Raw genomic sequence first — 7,073 nt, forward strand, 5'->3', positions numbered from 1 at the left:
GACTTTCCTGGAACATTGAGTAACGTACCAATAACACTTTCAAATACATTTTTTTCAATATGCATCACATCGAGGAAATGTCTTACATACAATGACTTCCAATATGGCAATTCAAAGAAAATTGACTTTTTCTTCCACCCAGTTTTCACCAGCTCTCCCGCAAAAGGTTTGCCAAATTTATTGGTCAAACCTTGTACTTTTTCAAGTATTTGATATCCAGTCGGTGCTAAAGGAGCTTTACCTTCCTCTGATTTTCCATTGAATGCATTTCTCCACCCACGATACTGATGACTATAAGGTAAAAATCTACGATGTCCAAGAAACACATTCTTCTTACAATGTTTCAACCGCATCCAATTTGTACTCTCTTCACATATAGGACATGCACACTGACCTTTAATGCTATATCCTGATAAATTACCATATGCTGGAAAATCATTAATTATGCCGAACAACATAACCCTTAAATTGAAACATTCTTTCTTATACCCATCATAAACTTCCACACCTGTCTCCCACATACTTTTTAAATTTTCGATTAGAGGAGTCAAGTATACGTCGATATCATTCCCCGGTTGTTTGGGTCCAGAAATTAACAGAGACAACATCATAAACTTACGCTTCATACATAACCATGGAGGTAGGTTATATATTACCAAAATCACAGGCCACGTGCTATGTGAGATGCTTTGAAGACCATGTGGATTCATTCCATCAGTAGAAAGTGCAAGTCTTAGATTTCTTGACTCTATCCCGAATTCAGGATACTCGTGATCAATTTTTGCCCATTGTGGGGAATCTGCAGGGTGTCGAAACATTCCATCTCTAATTCTTTCATCTGCATGCCATGTCAAGTGTTTTGAATCTTCTTCACTGCGATACATGCGCCTAAATCTTGGTATTATAGGAAAATACCACACGACTTTTGCTGGAGTAGATTCTTTCTTCTTATATCGAGAGACATTGCATTTCGGACACGCCTTAAGTAGTTCATATTCGTTTCGAAATAAAATGCAATCGTTAGGACACGCATGAATCCTTTCGTAACTCATTCCAATAGAACACAAAATCCGTTTAGCCTCGTAGGTTCGACTGGGAAGTTCATTATCATCTGGCAACATATCTTTTATGAGTGTTAATAATTCCGTAAAGCTTTTATCAGACCATCCATTACTCGCTTTTAAGTTGTACAACTTTAATATCGCTGACAGTCTTGTGAATTTAGTACAACCATTATATAATTCTTTCTCTGCATCACTCAACAAACTTTCAAACATTTTAGGACAATCTCGAAGATCTTCTTCAACTGCTTTTGCAATCTCATCAACTCGGTCCGGCTCATATGTATCTGTATCGAAATCAGTTGAAGCATATGTAGAACTATTCTCAAAATTAATGTTTCCTTTTTTTTTTTCTCACCATGTCTTATCCAACATGTGTAGCTTTGATCAATTCCATTACATACTAGATGTCCTTCTAATTCATCTTCTCTAACACGTTTTCCAAAACAACATTTTAAACAAGGACAAACTACTCTATTTGGATCTTTTGCATTCTTCACTGCAAACTCAACAAACTCCTTCACTCCAATTTCATACTCTTTTGACAATCGATTGGCTGAAATCCATTTCCTATCCATATTATACCACCTATATAAATGCAGTAACAAAAATAATAAGCTTTCAAAACATATCAACAAGTTTCAAAAAGAAACCAATATCAACTAACAATTTCAAAACAGAACAGATCATGTGGTATGAGTTTTTGACAATTTTTGACAATTTCAAAACATAACAGATCATGTGTAAAAAATACCTTAGACAACGTAGATGGCCGCACAGTACGTAGAGGATATTAGGGTTCCCAACGTATATAATTATTTGAAAGATGTAGAGGATATGAGGGTTTCCAACGTATATAATTATTTGAAAGATGTAGAGGATATGAGGGTTTCCAACGTATATAATTATTTTAAAGATGTATTTTACAGCGCTTGTGAAAAAAGCGCTGTAATAGGTAGTTAAATTCAATGAAAGCGCATGTGTTTTACAGCGCTTGTGAAAAACGCGCTGTAATAGGTAGTTAAATTCAATGAAAGCGCATGTGTTTTACAGCGCTTGTGAAAAACGCGCTGTAATAGGTAGTTAAATTCAATGAAAGCGCATGTGTTTTACAGCGCTTGTGAAAAAAGCGCTGTAACTGATACGCGAAAGCGCTTCCTTTTACAGCGCTTTTTTGACAAGCGCTGTAAAAGCCTTATAACGTTATGCGCAAACGTTATATGACCTACTACAGCGCTTGTTTTACAGCGCTTGTCATCAAAAGCGCTGTAAAAGGTTCCGTTATTTTTAAAATATAATTACAACATCGCTTGTGTTTAGCAAGCGCTGTAAAATGGGCGCTGTTAAATGTCATTTTTGGCGTAGTGATATCATCTAGACATCGTAAAATTGGAAAAGATATGGTGTTATTGATGACATACCTTTTCAGCAAACCATCTTCTACTTCAATGAAACCAGCCCAATTAACCCTTCTGCAACGATAAGGTAAAGAAATGGAGGTAAAGAGTCTTCCTATTTAAGTCCTTTATCAGCCAAAAATTCTTTAGTAGGGCTACCATTCACCAAGATAGATATATGTGAAACAAATACAACTAATTGTAAACCCCATTCTTCTTATGTGAAACAAATACAACTAATACTAAACCCCATTCTTCTTAACACGCCAGTTCAAATCAACCTTTCATCACTACAAGAAAACATTGATATATCTACGGAAAATTATCTATGGATTTGAGTCCGTGAGTAAATTATATTTTATCTACGGAAAAGCCACGAGTAAATATGTTATAAATTAAAAAATTATATTTTACCACAATTTTTCCGTAGGTAAAATTTACAGAAAAATAAAAAAATATATTTGGTTTTTATTAATTATTTTAAAAAAATGTTTTTGTAATTTTTTTTATATGACCTTGTTTAGAAAAAAAAAGGGAGAAACCTCTTAATAATACTGATACTAAAACCTCACCCTCCTTCAAACTATCCCTTTCAACCTTTGGTCTCTCCATTTGAACCCTAAAATTTCAAATCCAAATTTTCAAGCTCTCTCGCCGTGCTGTCTCCCATCGTCGTCGTCTCTCGAGCTCTCTCTCACATCGCCGCCGTCTCTCACATCGTCGTCGTCTCTCGAGCTCTCTCGTTGTGTTGTCTTGTTCGCTATTTCACTGCGTCGTTCTTGCTACGCCGCGTTTCAATCGACAATTGCTCCGCCGCGTGGAATCCTACACGTCCCTCCCGCTGCGTCCAAACCATTGGTATATCTCTTCATCCTTTCTCAAACCCCTTTCTCTCTGCTATCTTCAACAAACCCTAATCCCCAAAAACCCTGAATTCAATTTCGAACAACACTAAATTTATCTCTCTCGTTTCACTTCGCGATTTGCAATAGCAAGTAAATTCTATTCTCTTTCCAAATCATTTCAATATTTATTTTGGTAATCTTGCTTGTTAAGTGTTATTAATTCACGATTTGCTGAATGAGGTTGTTGGTTTGCGATTTGTTCTGTTTTTGAGCTGATATGAGTGCTAATCTAAAATTTTAATTTACAATGACTTTAGTGTGTGCCACTATGATTTTGTTAAATCAAATTTTTTTTGTATGTTGAATATATGAAATGTAAATGATTTATTTGCATTTCCATCAGGAGAGAATTTTGCGATGATGCCTGGCACAAGTATGGATGCACCACATATTGCAGGTCTTGCTGCACTTATTAAGCAGAAGTTCCCAAATTTCAGTCCTCCAGCCATTGGTTCTACACTTTCTACTACTGCGTCTCAGAATGATAAGAGTGGTGGACCGATAATGGCTCAACGATCGTGTGCTTTTCCAGATCTAAGCCAATGGTGGTATGTTTAATACTGTTAGGATTTCAAGATCGTTAGAATTTATGAATAAGTATTGTGGTATGATTAAAATGAATGTTGAGATAATCCTTTTCATTAAAATTTGATGTAATCAGTTTCATGCTAATGTCATTGGCAATCCTTTTTTGGTTGGTTAATTGGTCACTTCCTGAAACGGCTTGAATTGGCATTCTATTAACTCTAGTTATCCTTCTGGTAAACTAAACTCTAGTACGATACTTTGTGCGTATTACACTCGTTCGGTAGCTATTCACACCCCTAAACAAACTTTAACTCAGGAAAGAAGAACAAGTCTTAAAAAACTACATATGCGATAACCCGCTTAACTTCTACCTTCTCCAACTATGCTTGTTCCCTAGCGGTCGCTACAACTGAGGATAGCTAGAACTAATGAACTAAGTTAACTCATCAGAATAACCGCCCCTCCTAGCCCGATAGCGCTTTAGGAAAGTATTATGAAAGAAAGAGTCCACTTCTAGGTCTTTGATCTCACCCAATCCTGTATGCTACGCTAGTTTGAAGAGTCTTCTTCCCTTTCTTTAACTTTAAGAACTCATAACTAATAAATTAGTAATAATATAAACAACTGTTCCAACTCACGAACTCAAGAAAGAAGTGGGAGCATCCTTATGTTTCTAGTCCCCCTACTCATATCGGAATAGAAGAATATGGGTCACGCAGAAAGAGTTTCTTTCTTTTTCTCGTGTTATAGCCCAATTCAAATAATAAATTAATATGAGTCTAATATAATCTATTTCAAGCAGTTAAAAAGGAAAGACTTTTTTTAATTATTACCTCAGCCAATGGTTTAGCTGGGGTATGTTTAATACTGTTAGGATTTCAACATCGTTAGAAAATGAATGTTAATTTCAACATCGTATGATTAAAATGAATGTTGAGATCATCTTTTTCATTAAAATCCGATGTGATCAGTTTCATGCTAATGTCATTGGCAATATTCATGCTATATTTAGAGAAGGATCAAAGAAATCAAGGAATCATCAATTCATGTTATTTTGTTACTTATAATTATAACTGAAAAATGTGATTCCTATTACTTGTATTAGTACTATTTTACCAAATTCTGAGGGGCTCTACTTCACGCCCATTCTATTGACGCCTTGCTTGTAATTAATTTTTCTCAATTGAGCTAATCTAGTTCAACTATTAGTTGCATTTTTTTTGTTTAATTTTGGCTTTTTGCTTATGTATATTGGTTTTTGATCTTTTCTCCTTGTTTTCCAATTCAGATCAATATTCATGGAAGAAATCTAGAGATTTGCTTGAGAAGGTTGCTAGGCAAAGTGATCTTACTGGTTATAGATTTCCTTGCTGCTAAGGATGATCTAACTCCATATCCAAGTGTAGTCCAAGATTCAGTCAAGGTATTACATTTTCATCCCAGTGTTATCATATTATTGAATAAGTTGTGCACAATTTCATAGCTAAACCTGTCGGTTCAGAATGTTATCATCTATTTATTTTTGGTATAGGTTACTTAGGAGTTGGGAATAAAGGCGGTATTCATGTAAGTATGAAATTAGGTGATTCAAGTAACGTGTATAATAAAATTGTTAGGGCTGCAAAACACTCTCATTTGAGCATCCTAGAAACTGAATTTTGGAAGAAAAGAAAGCAATACCATTAGCTTCTGCAAAACTCTCTTATTTTTGCTTCAGGTGTTTCTCTGAACTTTTCTTACCAGAACTTGACACAAGATGCACACACTACGAGTTTGCTAAATATTCATTTTTCTGTTGTTTGAGTGTTGATTGTTAATTGGTAAAAAAAAGGTGTTGACTGGTAAAATAGCTTTCTATGTTGAATTTACAGTTGGGACCGCAACGGCATTTGTTGGTTTGGCAGCATGTCGTGCATATGCAGTGAAGAAGAACTCTTCTGCCTAGTCATCAAACAACTTAAATTATGGTAACAGTTTTGACATAATTGTGAATTTGTGTTAAGTATTGTATACAAAACCTCATCGGGCGACCTTAAGTTAGAGTCTTTTATGCATAATAATCACTAATTTCATTTATTCTTTGTTAGGTTAAGGCTTGTTATATGTAGTTAGTTTCCTCAATATGATTGTTGGTTTTCAGTCTGATTTTCATTGTGAACTTTTTAGAGAAAATTACATTGATTTGATGAAATTACAGTTATCGGTCTTTTAATTAGAGTATGCTTGAAACGTTTCACACACACACTTTTTGATCAATTAACTCTATACGAGCACATCTTTAGTTGAGTAGTCACAAATTATATACATGTCAAATTGTTAATGTCTCAACACCATTGAACTCTTGTTTAGTTTAAAAGGATTGCTGTAAGAAATGAACCCAAAAAAATGTCAATGTCTCAATGCCACTGAACTCTTATTTGATACTTACAAGCATGGTATTGTATAGTCTTTCGTAGCTCATTTCTTTTGATAAGTTTAGGACCTAGCTTATTTGGCTTATTGAATATGAACGCTAAAAATGCATATTAAAACTAATAATGAAAAGATGTATATATGAATGTATAACTCTATATTGAATATGAGCTCTATATGAATGATTTGAGAAGTAGAACAATGAGGGAAAAATGAAAGAAAAACTTTGAATAAAGGTAGGTGAATAATGCATGAAAGAGTTAATTTGTTTGAGTTATGATGTGGTTTAGTTTTATTTAAAATGTTTATTTTTCTATTTTGATATTACCCACGGAAATGCCATCAGTAAGGTTTATTCATGCCATTTTCGTGGATAATTGTTTTCTTTCAAACTTGACATTACCCATAGAATTATCATCGGTAAAATTACCCACGGAGAAGTCGTGATCAAGTTTATCTATGGAAACATAGTAAGTATACATTATTCAAGGCTTTTCCGTCGGTAAAAAAACTCCTACGAGCCAATTATCTACGAACTCGTGTCCGTAGGTAATCCATAGATAATTTTACGTTACCTACAAAATGTTCGTGGGTAAAGTCAACATTTGCTATAGGTAATGTCAACTTTTCTTGTAGTGCATATCATATATTGCTCATTTGACCGTCAAGCCCAATCAACCATCTAATTCAAAACAAATACCCTATCAAGAATTTTTCATTGTAGTAAAAATGCATTATGACATTTAGATATCACCTTACTAGGAAATCTT

General features: G+C 34.5%; 2 long non-coding RNA genes across 3 annotated transcripts; one reads left to right on the forward strand and one right to left on the reverse strand.

Moving 5' to 3' along the window:
- Positions 1–1,377: 1,377 nt before the first annotated feature.
- On the reverse strand, positions 1,378–1,936 carry LOC140920959 (uncharacterized). The gene is made up of 2 exons (XR_012163734.1): positions 1,816–1,936; positions 1,378–1,649 (listed from the first exon to the last, which is right to left on the reverse strand). It is a non-coding gene; the product is annotated as an uncharacterized lncRNA (long non-coding RNA).
- Positions 1,937–3,024: 1,088 nt separating this feature from the next.
- Positions 3,025–6,119, forward strand: LOC140920978 (uncharacterized). Of its 2 annotated transcripts, XR_012163792.1 has the most exons (5): positions 3,025–3,316; positions 3,707–3,911; positions 5,180–5,314; positions 5,423–5,608; positions 5,763–6,119. It is a non-coding gene; the product is annotated as an uncharacterized lncRNA (long non-coding RNA). The 2 variants fall into 2 exon arrangements; XR_012163791.1 differs by having other exon boundaries at positions 5,423–6,119.
- The last annotated feature ends 954 nt before the right edge of the window (positions 6,120–7,073 follow it).

Source organism: Cicer arietinum, chromosome 6, assembly GCF_000331145.2.
Source record: "Cicer arietinum cultivar CDC Frontier isolate Library 1 chromosome 6, Cicar.CDCFrontier_v2.0, whole genome shotgun sequence".
In the NCBI taxonomy this organism is placed as follows: Eukaryota; Viridiplantae; Streptophyta; class Magnoliopsida; order Fabales; family Fabaceae; genus Cicer; species Cicer arietinum.